This window comes from Ochotona princeps, chromosome 7 (assembly GCF_030435755.1).
Source record: "Ochotona princeps isolate mOchPri1 chromosome 7, mOchPri1.hap1, whole genome shotgun sequence".
In the NCBI taxonomy this organism is placed as follows: Eukaryota; Metazoa; Chordata; class Mammalia; order Lagomorpha; family Ochotonidae; genus Ochotona; species Ochotona princeps.
In genome coordinates this window covers 5,870,263-5,885,171 of record NC_080838.1, presented here as the reverse complement: position 1 = coordinate 5,885,171, position 14,909 = coordinate 5,870,263, and the positions used below count along the sequence as shown (strand labels likewise).

Sequence of the window (14,909 nt, the reverse complement as noted above, 5' to 3'; positions counted from 1 at the left end):
CCATTACACAGTTACTATATATCCCTTAAATGAAAAGCACATTACAAAATCAAGAACAGAAAGAAACAAAAGAAATTCACAACATCATGAAGTTAAATAGCATGCTACTGAATGACTAATGTGTCACTGAAGAAATGAAAAAGAAAGTCAAGAACCTTCTTGAAGAAAATGATGCTGCTGTATGATCTATGAGTCATTGAAGAATTTAATCAGAAGAAACTGTTTTGAAGAGATGAAACTAACCAAAAAAATTAAAATCCATGAGATACAGTTTCCGCTGATTTTTGTTGGTGAAATGTGTCTTTTCTAGATAACAAATAGATGGGTTTTGTTTTTAATCCAGTCTATTAATCTAAGACATTTGATTGAGCTTAAGCCATTTACAATCAGGGTTACTATGTATAGGTGGTAATTTGGTCCTGTCATTTTAGGAATAGGTTGTTCATTGATTTAGTCTTCTGTTGTCATTTTACTGGGATGTTCTTCACATTCGCCTTTGGTTTTGGTGGGTGCTATTCCCAAAGCTTTGGGACTCCACACTCTCATGGGAGACCCAGAAGCAACTCCTGGCTTCACATCAGCTCAACTTTGGCCACTGTGTCCATTTAGGGAGTGAACCAGCAGATGGAAGATCTTTCCCTCTCTTCTTCTCTCTGTAAAATCTACCTTTCCAATAAAAATAAAATAAATCAGTAAATCTTAACAATAACAACAACAGAAAGCCAGCTCCCTTCCACCATAGAGTGCCTGGAGATGAGTCTTTGCAGCTGGCTCCTGCCACCAGTTTCCAGGTAATGCAGACCCTAGGAGTGTCCGATGGGGATGCTGCCGAGAGCAGACACAAGCTGAACTTCAGGTTCAATTTAAAAAGTAGGCTTTCCAATTTAAAAAATAGGCTTATTTTGGTATAAACAAGTTTTAAATCCATGCATAGTTTTTTTTTTTCCATAACACCCATTTTCCAAGAAATTTTTTCTGAAGACTCCCTCATAGTGTTCAATAAATGTTAGGATCCTATCACCAAAATCATGTTCTATCTTTCTCTACCTTTTTTTTTCATTTTTGTATTATAAAATTATCACAAAGAATAAAACATGACTGCTCCAAAAGAAATGTACAAACTTAACGAGTTGACATAAGGTGAACATGCTTGTGAGCAAAAGTGCTAGCCACCTCAGAAGACCTTCTATTGCCTGTTCCAAAATGTACCTTTAAGCTCACATGTGCAGGCTTAGCTGCTGAAACTTCATGTCTGCATCCCTGTTTTTGTACTTGGTCTTTTATTTAAATGCAAAGTTCCCCTTCATTCCTTACTGCCTCAAAGCTTATCTGTTGAAGTAGGTGAGGTATTTAACCCATGGAACCTCTCAGAGTCCGGGTTTTGCTAAGTGCGTTTTCGTGGCCCAGTTCAACTTTTTTCCCCTGCCCTCTGGAGTTGGTACCTGAGGTTTGAAGCTGGATCAGATGCGTATTTGATTCCTCAGACAAGACTCCAGGGGGCGCTGTGTCCTTTCCTGAGCAGGCACATGGCCACTGCTTTTGTGATGTCATTACATGATAAGGCTGAACAGTGAGATCCAAGTACTTAGAAAACAGTGTTGCTTTTATTTCACTATTTCTCTCCTGCCTTTACGAAAGCTTGCTGCCCTTTGTGTTATAGTTGATTGCTCATGACAGAATTCAGCCCCTTGGTGGCTTTAAAGCACAGCTGCGACGTTTTTGGCACCTCTGCCTTTAAGACATGGGTGGTTTGCTGTTATTTGCTCTAGTTTGGGGTTCGTGGGGATGTGTTGGGGAGGTTGCCCTTGGGTTTTCAGCTTTGTTACAGCTGCTATTTCTGCTTCCAACAGGAGATCAGGGGAGGATGGGACATCCTCACTGCTGTCTTTCCAGAGTTGCTCACACACCACCCCAACAATGATGAACTTCATCTGTCTTCTATTTTGCTGATTAAAAAAAAAAAAAGATTTATTTATTTCTTCGAGTGACAGAGAGAGAGGGACAGAGATTTTTCATCTGTGGGTTCACTCCCTGAATGCCATGAAAGCTGGAGCTGGGCCAAGCTGGAGCCAGGAAGTAGGATCAGAAGCTTCATCTGGGTGTTCCACATGGGTGCAGGGGCCTGGGCTCTTGAGCCATCTTCCACTGCTTCCCAAGGAGCTTTGGCAGGCAGCTGGATCAGAAGTGGAGCCACCAGGACTCAAATCAGCCTCCAAGTAGGATGCTGACATGGCAGGCAATAGCTTTACTTGCTGTGCCACATTGTCAACCCCTCTGCTGCTTTCTTTGAACTTGATCCATTTGTTTAGTGCAGACTTGAGCTAAGGTTGATGTATGTGTGCTCTTTGCTGTAGCTAATTGGATCTGAATGATACAAGGCTCTTCTTCTTTCAATCCCTTCTGTGGCTGGCAATGATCAGGGCTGAAGACTTAGCAAGCCCACCCAATTCAGCAAGTCCATTGGGCAAGTCTACCCAGGGCCTCTGCCTCAGAGTCAGGGACGTGAGGTTCCGCGTGGCTCACCTTACCAGGGTCTTTGCATATCCACTGTGCAGCTTGCTGGTAGAGCCTGTCTCACTGAGAACTTAGTGGGGGAAAGCTTTTTGTATGTCAGGTTCTCCCCTGGGAGAGGGACTCAATGCCAAGGATGTCAGGAACTCTGGACTGTACAGGCTCCCGGCCCCTGGGATAGGGAAAGCCCCTGTGTAGACAGATAGGCTCTGATTGCTCTGGGCTTGTAGTTACTCCCTTCCCAGGCCCTGAATAAGCACCTGCTCCCTGCCAGACACCATGCTAGACGCTAGGGGCATGAAGAAGAAACAGAGGGGAGATTGATGCACAAATATTAACTATGGTGTGTGGCAATATACAGATTATAGAACATAAAGGGGGAGGTACAGAGAAAGGAGCCTCTATCATCTGCAATTTCTACATCAGACAATAAAACCCTCTGTGCTCCAGCATTCAACCCAAAATGTACACATTTGCCATGGGTGAGAATGGAGGATACCACCATGAAAATAGTTTTCACACTTGTGAAAGAATGTTTAATGGGTGGTTTATTTCTCTTAAACTTAAATTTATTATAGTTTTTTTAATATTTGCTTGAAAGACAGTGTTGGAAGAGGTAGAGAGAGAAAGAGGTGTTTCCGTCTGCTGGTTCACTCCCCAGTGACCATAATAGCCAGGAATTGGCCAGTTCAAACTTCCATCTGGGTCTCCCACGTGGGTGATAGGGGGTCAAATACACAGATCACCTTCTGTTTCTTTCCCATGAGTATTAACAGGGAGCTAGATAGGAAGTGAAGTAACCAGAACTTCAACCAGCACCCATATAGAATGCCAACATTGCAGGTGGAGGCTTCATCCACTGTGCCATAATGCCAGACCTATACTTTAAAACAATGTAGTTATTTAACTTGAATGAGTTACAAAGAGAAAGAGGGAAAGTCTCTTTTATCCACTGGTTCACTCTTCTAATGCCGGAAACCTGCAGGGCTGGGCCAGGCTGAAGACAAGAGCCAGGAACTCTCTGTGGGTCTCCCTCGTGGGAGGCAGGGCCTCAAACATCATTTGCCACTTCCCAGGATGCAATCAGCTGGGTCAGAAGCAGAGAAGCTGGAACTCAAGCTAGGCCCTCAGTAAGGCTGTGGACATCCACAGCACCACCCGCTGGGCACGATGCCTGCACCTTGGTGATTTCTCACGAGGAGATAAGGCAAGGCTGTTGGCTCCACAAGCAGGCATCAGTGAGGGATCGCTCCCTCTGGGCTTAGCTATCTATATGATATTGTGGGACTTCAAGGGTTTCACAATTATGATTTTCAAGGATATGAAGTCCAAAAAGCAAAATAGGAGAAGGATTGTGGTGTACATCCCAGAAAAAATTGGGTTTGAACCTACTCATGACAGCAGGAGAATGCTGAGCAGGTATTAGCAGGCTCATGAAACTGAGCCTGCTGATGGGGAGACACTCAGGAAATGGTCTCAGGTGTGAAGCAGCAACAAGGGCATCTGAGAATGCCCTACGCTTTTCTTTCCAAATGGCCATCATGGCCAAAGCTGGGCTTATCTGAAGTCAGGAACCAGAAACTTCTTCCAGGTCTCCCACATGGGTGCAGAGACCCAGCACTTGGACCATCCTCTGCTGCCTTCCCAGGCCATTAGCAGGGAGTAGGATCAGAATTGGAGCAGCTGGGCCGCAAACCAGAGCCTAAACCTGCTATGCCACAGTGCCAGCTCCTGTTAAACTTTCTAAAGGAGGTTTTCTTTTCATGGGTTCAGTGCCAGATTATGGGTGGAGCATGACAGGTATTGGAATTCGGAGGTGTCACATGGCTTTACAATGTTGGTGGAAAATAATTGCATGAAGCGAGAAGTTTATTTTGGCGCAGCAAAATGGAAAGGCATGCATAGCCTCTTCATGGGCTGTGAAGGCCTGGAGACTGCAATCTGAGATACTGAAGGAGGCATTTTCAGAGAAAACAACATGGTGTGCAAGTGTGAGCCTGGCAGCAAGGGGCCAGCCGCACAGGCGTTTGGCCAGGTGGCTGCGACCCTGGTCCCCATGTCTGCCTCCCACATGGGTGTGTCTGGCTTCCATGCCTGCCTGCAGGAGCTCCACCATCCTGCTGGTGCAGCCCATGGGAGGCAGCACGTCACAGCTCAGGCTGCTGAGTCCCTGCCACCCCCTGTGGCACACTTAGCTCACATTCCTGGCTCAGAGACTCTGTCCTCCATGTTCTGAGATTAGGGGGACGCAACCACCATGCGGAAGCTCCTGACCTGTCTCTCTCCCTCTCAAACAATAATAATAATTAAAAAAAAAAAAAAAAGACTTCAACTAACTGGAAGTACTGGGCTTTTTCTCTGGCCAAAGCAAGCCAGGGCCGGCTGAGGAGAGGGGCTGTCTCCAGCCGCAAGGTCCTGGAGTTCCTAGACACACCCCACCAGCTCCAAAACAGCCACGAACCAGTTCTGGCCAGAATTGCTGATCACATACACACACCTGGACCAAGTGTTCCCTTTTCTGTGCCCAATCTGGGCAACTCCAACACAATAGCAAGCTCTGGAGGCTGACAGGTTCAAAGGACATATGGCTGACTTCTGGAGGCTGACAGGTCCAAAGGACATATGGCTGACTTCTGGGGACAGCCCTCCTCCTATGCCCCCACCTGCTGGTGGTGTCCAAGGGAGACACACGTGTGTGGCAGCTCAAAACTCTCTTCTATGAATTCACTGACGCCATCTCGGGACCTGTCTGCCTCCCGGCAGCACTTGGCTTCTCACACCCCAGCACCAGCAGCAGAGGCTGTCGAGATGCCAGCACGGCTCATTAGCATCAGCAGCTTTCTCATTCCCCCTCAGAAGGGCTTTGGCCTTTTGATCTCATTGCCTGCTCCAGTCCTTATCTGACAAGGGCACCTCCATCCCAGTGCCAACACCCCCCCCCAGCCCCTACCCAGTGCTGTGGTTCTGATTGCTGTCTGGATGGCTGCTTATCTAAAATGGCAGAAGCCTTCTGTGCCCACAATCTTTAATACCTCTTTTCTTCTGTTAAACAGAAGCCACTGTAAGCAGAAATTTTCATTTCTCTTATTTTCTGCAAGCCATGCCACGTTCAAGGGCACTTGAAAGCATTTATGCAAAATGGAATTAAAAGATAAGATTCTTTTGCTGCCAAAGACTGTGAAATCAACACATAGATGCTCCTCCTCAGAGTTCTAACAACTCCAGTAATGCTTTGGCAATAGCTACATGTGCCACCTGATGTCCAGATGTCCCCGAAGCGGCAGGACCCCTGTCAAACCTGATCAACACACATCCGAAAGGACAGAACTGTGACACAGTTGCATTCAGGGCCTAATCTTTCTGTTCTTTGAAGGAGTTCTCAAAGGCCTTGTTTGCAGTGGGTTCTGTTCTGACTCTGGTGAGAAGAAGCTTGTAGGCACCCTGATATGAGGTCACCCCTGCCGGAGGCTGGAGCTGCCTGGGGCTGTCCTTTGGGATCTGGAAGAGGTTAAATAATCACTTTGTGCCACAGTGACCCTGTCTGTGCACTGAGCCAGTCTTAGAGCTGGGATGATCACATGAGGTAGGGTGTGGAAAATCATGATCTCAGTGCCTGGCTGTACCAGGCCTCCCCTGGTCATTGTGCCTCAATCGGTGATGCTCTTCCCATTGTGTGGGAATATTTATAGCCGTAACGCCCAACTGTCTCCATAGCCTTCAGATTTTCTGCCTGTTTTGAGTCCATTTCTGAATTTCACAAACCGGTGGGTACAACCAAAGGCCGTATAAACTTTCTCTTTTTTTAAAAGATTTATTTATGTTTAGTGCAAAGGCAGATATTCAGAGAAGAGGAGAGACAGAGAGGAAGATCTTCCATCCATTGAGTGGTCGCAACTGCCGGAGCTGCGCTGATCTGAAGCCAGGAGCGCAGAGCCTCTTCCGGGTCTCCCGCATGGGTGCCCTGTCCCAAGGCTTTGGGTCATCCTCTACTGCTTTCCCAGGCCACAAGCAAGGAGCTGAATGGGAAGCAGGGCTGCCGGATATGAGATTCTGGTACGTACAAGGCGAGTTTAGCCACTAGGCTACCAAACCAGGCCCCATATGAACTTTTTTATGCGCCCTCAGTTAAAGCAAGAAGCTTGAGGCTGTGAAACCTGGGGCCTGTGTCTTGTCCCTCAGCATCACTCCTGCTTTGGATTGGGGTGCACACAGAATTCTTTGCCTCCTGCATCTGCGGGGAAAATGGTTTTGTGCTGTGTGTCTGGCTGTTCCTCCAGCTTTGTACATTCCAGTCTTCAGAACCAGGAGCTGAATAAACCTTTCTTTATAAATGACTTGACTTCTGGCATTGGTTGATAGTCAGTGGAAATGTCCTAAGATAGGATCTAATTTTTGTAGACTGACATTGGCTGAGTTCAACGCCAGCATTCAATGAGTCCTGGGACCTGGGCACTCAAGGGGTCCCAGGACTCCTCACCCCGACCCCGGTCCCCTATCTCTCTGCACCCAGTTGCTTTTTTCCACCTTCTGGGCCTTCACATCCATCAGTCTGCTTCCTACTGGGATCACTTTGCCTTTTCTGGAGTTTCATAGGATCTAAATCATGTAGCATGTAGCCTTTGGCATCTGAGTTTTTTCACTGAACAATATGCTTTGGGGATTTCTCCCCACCACCGTGTGTGCCGGCACTCAGTGCCTTGCTGTTGTCAGTGTCCCTTCAGATGGAAAACCTGCGGTTTGCGTCATTAGTCCCCCAGCTGGTGCACACCAGAGTCTTTTCAGGCCTCAAGCTATCATCAACAGAATTGATATAAGTATCCACCTGCAAGTCTTTGCGTAAGCACATGTTGTCATTTCCTGTGGACAAACATTACCTAGGAGGGGCATGGCTCAGTCATGTGATATGGTACTCGGCATTCTGAGAATGACCCCTGGTGACCTTGGACCTGGGGAACCCCCCTCTTCGAGTGTCAGTAAAATGTGTGGCTGTCACTCCTAGGATTATGTGGTCTTGCTCGGCCAGGGTGGGGCTGCTCTGTGTGTGGATTTACACCAATCACACGAGTCCTACCAAAGCTACTAAGCAAAAAAGGAAGTCAAAGAGATTGGAAGTGTGGAGGGACACAAAGAGTCCTGACTGGCCTCAATCCAGAGGAGGTGGGGGTCCCTCAGGAGGAACACAGATGGCCCAGGCTGGACTGGCTGCCGGTGAAGCAGTGGGGACCTCAGTCCTGCAACAACCTAGCCATGCTTGGCAGTGGGCTTCATCCTAGAGTGTCCAGAGGGGGTCTCTGCTTCGTCCCAGGCCTCTGGCGCTGCACTCCAAGCCACTTGCTCCAGCCTCCTGACCTGCAGAACTGCGAGCACACAGAGCCACGTGGTTTTCATCCACGAAGTTGCAGTGATTTGCTTAGCAATAGAACACACACACACATATGCCACATGTATGCGTAACCTCACATGCAGCAACCAAATTGTTTCCAAAAGTGACTCACTCCCACCGGCCAGGGATGAGAGTCCCAGGGCTCAGGCATGCTTGACGATGCTGAGCTTCATGCCTGGCAGTCTTTTTTTCATTGTTAGCTATTATCTGGCGGGATTTCATTGTGGCTTTAATTTGCTTTTCCCAAATGGCTAATGATGTTAAGCATCTTTTCATGTGGTTGTTTGCTGTTCGTATCTTTTCTTTAGTGAAATGGCTGTCCAAATGTTGAACCCATTTTTAAACCATCTCATTCTCTCAACGTTCTATTAGACTTGTTGTAAAGTAAAAGATACAGTAAAAAGTAAAAATAAAGTTATGTGTTACTTAACAACAGGGACATATTCTGGAAAATGGATGTTTGGGTGATTTTTACCTGCACAAATGTACATGGTGGCGGGGGGTGACACTTAGCCTGGTGGTTAAGATACTGTTGAAAACACCTGTATCCCATGTGGGAATGCCAGGCTTTGATTCCTGCCAAAGCAGACCCTGGGAGATGGTAGTAATGTCTCAAGTAGCTGAGTCCCTCTTACCCAAGCCAAAGAGCCGGACTGAGCTCCTGGGCCCTGGCTTCAGCCCTCCAGCTGTTGCAGACATTTGGGAAGTCAGCCAGCAGACAATGAGACAGCCGTGTTTGTCTCTTTCTCTGTCTTTCCACATCGTGAAAATGACACAGCCTCCTGATGTAATTAAGAGACATAAGTATGAGGCATGTGAGGCTACTGCTAAATACTCTACTGTTTTTACAGTGAACTATAAAAAGTAATTTACTTTCATTTGTAACTGAAAGATTGTGAGCCAGGGAAAGAAAGACATGGGGAAATCTTCCACCTACCAATCACTCCCCTAAATATGCACAATAGACAGAGCTGGGCCCGGCTGAAGTCCAGACCCCAGAAGGCAGTCCTACTCTTCCACATAGGAGGTAGCGACCTCATCAGCTGATCCACCCTCTGCTGTCTCCCAGGGTGCGCATTAGCAGGAAACTGATGGAAGCAGAGTTCAGATTCAAATCAAGGCACTGCACTGTAAAACGTGGGCACCACAAACAGTGCCTTTACTGTTGCTTTAAATGCCTGCTCAGTAAGCCATTTTTTTTATACAAGTGTAAGTACATTTGAAAAATAATAAAAGTATGATAAATGTATAAAGCAGTGATACTGTGATTTGTTTTCATGAGCACGTACTATGTACTATCACAACGGTATATGCTATGTTTTTATAGAACCAACAATGTTTATATCAGCACCACCACAAACACAGGGTCATGCGTTGTATGATGTCACCACGGCGATGTGGTCGCAGCCAACATCACCATGGCCATGCAGCATTGTTCCAGCTCCATTTCACTTTAGTGGGACCAAAATGTCCCAAGTCAAATGTCAAAATGGCAGGCAGGTCCTAACTGGAGGAGCAAGCTTGACTGCAGAGTCAGGCAGGGTAGAGAGAGCTTGGCTGTGGGGATGGGGATACCTGCCACTCCTTGCTGATGTAAGAGTCTGAGTCAAATGAGCCACGTCCCAGGAGCAAGATCTAAAAAGTGTGGGACTTGAGCAGGGTTTGGGACCCAAACAGAACAGTCCTATATAAAGCCAGACCCCAGAAAGGCAATACAGCAATCACACAAGGAAGACACAACTGCTGATTAAACTCACAGGAGATCTCTCCCAGGAAACTCTACAGGCAAGAAGAGAATGGAGTGACATATTCCAGATTCTAAAAGAAAAAAAATTGTCGGCCCAGGATAACATATCCAGCAAAGCTTTCTTTAGTCTTTGAAAAACGAAATAAAATTCTTCCACAGCAAAGAAAAGTTAAAAAAATTTGCCTCTTCCAAACATGCCCTACAATGATATTTCAAGATGTTCTCTTGACAGAGTCCATTACTAAAATGACAGGACTAAATTGCCACCCATACATGTTAACCCTGATTGTAAATGGCTTAAGCTCAACCAAACGTCATAGATTAGTAGACTAGATTAAAAACAAAACCCATCTATTTGTTATCTAGAAAAGACACATTTCACCAACAAAAATCGGCAGAAACTGTTTCTCATGGATTTTGACTTTTTTGTTGTTGTTAGTTTCATCTCTTCAAAATAGTTTCTGCTGATTAAATTCTTCAGTGACTCATAGATCATACAGTAGCATCATTTTCTTCAAGAAGGTCCTTGATTTTCTTTTTCATTTCTTCAGCGACACATTAGTCATTCAGTAGCATGTTATTTAACTTCTTGGTGTTGTTCATTTCTTTCTGTTCTTCCTGTTCTTGATTTTGTAATGTGGCTTTTCATTTAAGGGGATGTATAGTAACTGTGTAATGGAGACTGTCCTATCTAATAACATGCTATTTAGCTTCATGGCATTGTAAATTTCTATTTTTCTTTCTATTGTTGATTTTGCATTATAACTTTTCATTTAAGGGGATGTACAATAACTGTGAAGTGGAGACTAACATATCCAGATGTGAGGGTACAATGTAGTATGCATCTCTACTTCCAGACAAAGATGGACTTACAATGAAACTGTTCACTGTATCTTGACAATAGGATGCTGGACTCTGCCATTGTCCATGTCCGCAGTGATAGACATCTGACTGTGTATGAAGAACTATACTTTAGTAATGATATAGAGGAACCAGGAGGGGGGATTAGGGAGGAGATAAGGGAAATCTGAGGAGCCTGTGGAACTGTATCATAAAATGCAAATAATAATAAATAAAAAAGATTTTTAAAAACTGCAAAAAAGAACGTGTATGAAAAAAGTTTAATTTTGGCACAAAAAACCCTGAGATCTGGTATAAATGAGTATTTTAAGTAAAATAAGAATAAACAAAGCTGAAAGAGAATGATGGAAGTCACTCTAAAGGCAATTTACATGCTTTTGGTACATGTAGGGTATGGTCAGCAATTACATACATGAATATAAATGTTGTGTTTTGGAACTTTTAAAGTCTTTTTCTCATGCACTTACTACTCTGTGGCTATGAATATTAGCAAAAATAGAAAATGAGTCTACTACTGTTTGGAAAATTTTGGTAACTAACCCAGGGTTTTTAATTATTTGTTGCTTTTTTGTGTGTTTTTCTTTTCTAGTCCTTTAGCTGACGGTTTTAATTGTGCAAAAGAAATGTGATAGAATTTCAAAGTTGAATGTTTCAGAAGAGAACTATGTGTGGTTCATAATTTCAAGCCAAACCAGTCACTGCTAATAACAGCTTCTTCCTAGACACTTGCACTTTATGAGGCTGTGATGAACAATAAAACTTAGTCACACTGAGGTTATGTTTATCACTGAGCTGAACCTTAGTATTTTCAAAAGTTTGCACACACTGGTCTCTGTAATTGGCTAAGCCACGATTATGGTGTGTAATTCTCTTTTCCCAAGGTGCATTGCATCGTTCACTGAAAGTGACCACTTTATTATTTTGAAGGAAAAAAGATCATTCAGTTCTTTCACTGCAAAATGAAAGAAATACGCATTTCAGAATATTCCACAATTAGAGAGTGAATGGGAGTGGAGAATGCACCACTCCTTGGCATGCCTGTGTACTACACTGGAGTGTCTGGGTGCCAGCCTGGACTCTTTCCAGCTTTCCGGTCCACACCTGGGGAGGCAGCAGTGATGGCTCAGGCACCTGGGTCCCTGCTCGCCACATGGGAGATCTGGATTTAGTTCCTGGCTCCTGGCTTTGGCTTGACCCAGCCCTGGTCATCCCAGGTGTTTGAGGAGTGAATCGACAGAAGGATTTCTGTCTCTCTGGCTTTCACATAAAACATAAATAAATGTTTTTTAATGATTTTTTTTTTTAAGTTGGAAAGACACTCTTACGCAGAGAAAGATCTTCCATCCACTGAGTCACTCCCCAAATGGCTGCAATGGCCAGAATTGAGCTGATCTGAACCCAGGAGTCAAGAGCTACTTCCAGGTTTCCCACGTGGGTGCGAGGTCCCAAAGCTTTGCACTATGCTGCACTGCTTTTCCAGGCCACAAGCAGGGATCTGGATGGGAAGCACAGCAGCTAGAACACAAACCAGTGTTCACTGGGATGCCAGCGCTTGCAGGTGGAGAAGTAACCAGTTGAGGAGGATTCACCAATTAGCCATTGTGCTGGCCCCCATAAATAGATCATTTTTGAAATAAATTAATTTGATGGGAAGAGGTGAGTGATGCAATCCGCGCCCTCTCGCGTTGCTGCCTTCAATGGTTTCCACCCCAGCTGCAGCTCAGACATCATTCCTCAACATCACAGCTGTCGCTGCTCCACTACCCTCATCAACCTCCCTGACTCTGGGATTTAAGCCAGGCATCTAGCGACATCCTAATGCTGAGTCGCCGTTGTCAGAGTAACCGCGCGTCCGTAGGGAGGACCTGCTCTCCCGAGTTTCCAGGGAAACCATTCCCGGCGGCGACTAGCAGGTGCAGCCGCCAAGCTCGGCCGACCCAGAACGGCGTGGGCGGGGCCGGGTCCCTGAGGAGCCGCGGGGAGTGGCCGCCGGACCGCCCAGTGCCCGGGGACTTGCCTCTTAATGTCTCTATTGGTCGCGGAACACTACTTTCAGTGGAACAGTTTTCTTGGACTGTTCCACCTGCAAAACAAAAGCCACGCGTTCTTCCCGACTTGGCAACAACCAGTAGCTTGCAGCGAGAGGAGCAGCTGCCTTCGCGTTGGAAATGATCCGGGTCCACGAGGAAATCCTACGGAGCCTCCCAGAAAGTAAGATCCCATCGGCCCTGAGTCCTGGGGACAGGCAGATCGCTGAGGGTGCTTCTTGCATTTCATGCAGCACCCACGGCATCCAGCCGATGCCCAGAAACGAAGTCGAAATGGGACGGGGGGTAGCGGTGCACGTTTGAGGTGCACGGTAGGATACTTGGGAAAGCACCTGCTTCGTATTTCGTTTCAAAATTCTTGCTGGGAAAGGATTAGGTGTCTGCTCAGAGGGTGCAGGAAGAATAGAGGTATCTGGAGAACTCCTGAGTCGTGGCTGGCGTTTGAGCCTTTCCCTGCTCGGCCCCTGCTCAGTCACTCCGGCGGCGGCGGTGGCGGCGTGCAGACTTGGTCCCCCGTCTGTCATCTGTGTGGCTGCTTAGGGGGAGGGCCAGGCTGTCCGACACAGCTATTAAACCTGGCAGCTGTCTGGGCGGCCAGGAGTGAGCTTGCGGGAAAATGAAGGGTTTCCAGCTAGCTGACTGCCTTTCGCTCCTCGCCGCCTGAAAGGCCACTCTAGGCGCTAGTGCGCTCGCTCGTCCTTCCGATTACCATGGCAGGCTAGGGTGGCCGGTGACGCATGCCCTTCGGGAAGCCCCGGGAAAGGTGAGTCTCCGCGGTCCCCAAGTCTCCGGTCGTTGTCTCGGCCCTCATAGCTATGGAGGTCGCGGTGTTGAGAATGGAGGGTTGGGTTGCACGAGGGTCCCCTCCGCGCACATTGCCACACCTGCCTCGTCCTGGGGTGATGCGCGCTGGCTCGGCGGCCACAGGAGGGGCTGAGGAACTGGCCGAGGGTTTGGGGGTGTAACACACAGAAGAAAGAACCGAGAGCTTCGGCAGGCCAAGGCGCCAGCCCCATCCCTGCCCGCCAATCCCTGGAGTCCGCTGAGAGGAAGGGGAGAAGCCACGCTCTGCGATTGGCCTGGGACAATGAGGCGAGGCTCATTTTCCCGCCCCGTAGGGACCTTTGTGCTCCTGGCTGCACAGGCCTCCGCTGGACCTGCGGGGACCCGGGTGCGGCAGCCACACGCCTCTGTCGCCTGTGGGATCGCAGAGCCTTGCGGGCCTCTCCCATTCCCAACCTGCCGTAGCGCTCTGCGTCTGTGCTCGCTGGACCTGCCATAATGCAAAAAGCTCTCTTTCATCCCCGCAGTATCCGTGCAAATTGGGTGTCTAAGTCTTTCACAAGAGATAGTGAAGTTCAGTTTAGGGTTTACGTTTGCTTCTGAATGACAGCTCCAACTTTCCAGAGCAGGCGTTATGCACACGTCTCTCTGGTTTATGCATTTTGTAGAGAATCATGGCATTTTCCTAGGCGGGGTTCATAATGTCACTTTGAAAGTTGCCTGTGTGTTTCCGTGTCAGCCTGTCTCGGCGTGGGGTGTGATATATGGAGAAGCCAGCTTCCACCTCTCTCCTGCTGTGGCCTGGTCCCGATGCAGGGGACCCCTGCATCACTGCACCCCTGCAACGTCAGGGTCTGGAGGCCATGCAAGACCTCACTCTCCCAACAGGTGCTTGCCAGACCAGAATCCATTCCTTGAGGGAGGGTGGGCAGTAAGCTGTAAACCAGCTGCTTCGCAGTGCAACTCTAGATTTTCTCATCCATTGAATGGGCACATCGAAATAAGGCCTATGAAAATACTGTGTGCCTCTTAGCAGAAATAGGATAGGTTAAGATGGTGCTGGTCTACCCACTCCACCTCCCACTAAACAGCTTTTGTGCTAGCCCAGCAACAGTTTTATGTGAGCAAATAGGAAGGAAAGAAAAACCTACAAAAATGGGGACATTTAAAATAACAACACTTGGAGAAGCAGGAATCAGATGTGGCTTAGAAATGACATAGCAATAGACTAACAATTGATCATAAATAACTTACAGGAAAAGAGTTAAAGCATGTGGTATGACCTTTGTATATGTCAGATTATGTCCCCAACTGCAAAATGAAGCTTGATATTTGGTACATGACTCTGCCTCAGATCTTGATATTCCCCCCTACACACTCTTGAAGCATGGTTTCTTCGGTATTTGCAAATGAAGTCCTTGTTAATAAAAAAAAATGATTTGAGTAAAAATGCTTTTAAAAAGAAATGAATATGACTTTGAACTACCAAGTGTGATATTATGGAGCCAGAAAAGGAAGCCTTGTGTTGAATCCTCCGGTAAAATAATGGACAAGGCGCTGATCCTGATTTTGAACC

The 14,909-nt window shown here is 46.9% G+C and overlaps 1 protein-coding gene across 1 annotated transcript in view; it reads left to right on the top strand.

The window, feature by feature from the left end:
* The first annotated feature begins 12,268 nt into the window (after positions 1-12,268).
* The window catches only part of TRIM2 (tripartite motif containing 2), a 183,484-nt gene continuing 180,843 nt past the window's right edge, over positions 12,269-14,909 (top strand). Inside the window, exon 1 of the mRNA XM_058666746.1 lies at positions 12,269-12,713. The gene's annotated coding sequence lies outside the window, so the exon portion shown is untranslated. The remainder of the gene's footprint in view (positions 12,714-14,909) is intronic.